Consider the following 284-nt stretch of genomic DNA (forward strand, 5'->3'; position numbering starts at 1 on the left):
TTATCCCGGATGCACTTTAGAGGTTTGCGATGGCCGGCTGAATGCAACACGGCATAGCATTGTTGCATTTACAGTGATCTGTCAGCAGTGTCGTTGTCAGCAATCTGTCAGTTGATTATCGTCGCCAACCTGTCAGTTGCTTAATAATTACAATAACCTTCCTTTTAATCTGTCAGTGATTATTAACAATCTGGCATTTGTTAGATAGTTATAATAACCAGCCATCAACTTGTTCACGATTATCAGCAGCCTATCAATTGGTAAATAGTTAATATCCTTTCAAC

The 284-nt window shown here is 39.1% G+C and overlaps 1 protein-coding gene across 1 annotated transcript in view; it reads left to right on the forward strand.

Moving 5' to 3' along the window:
• LOC119588689 (major facilitator superfamily domain-containing protein 12-like) overlaps window positions 1-284 on the forward strand; it is a 36,240-nt gene that overhangs the window by 18,366 nt on the left and 17,590 nt on the right.

The sequence above is a fragment of the Penaeus monodon genome, chromosome 24 (assembly GCF_015228065.2).
Source record: "Penaeus monodon isolate SGIC_2016 chromosome 24, NSTDA_Pmon_1, whole genome shotgun sequence".
Taxonomy (NCBI): domain Eukaryota; kingdom Metazoa; phylum Arthropoda; class Malacostraca; order Decapoda; family Penaeidae; genus Penaeus; species Penaeus monodon.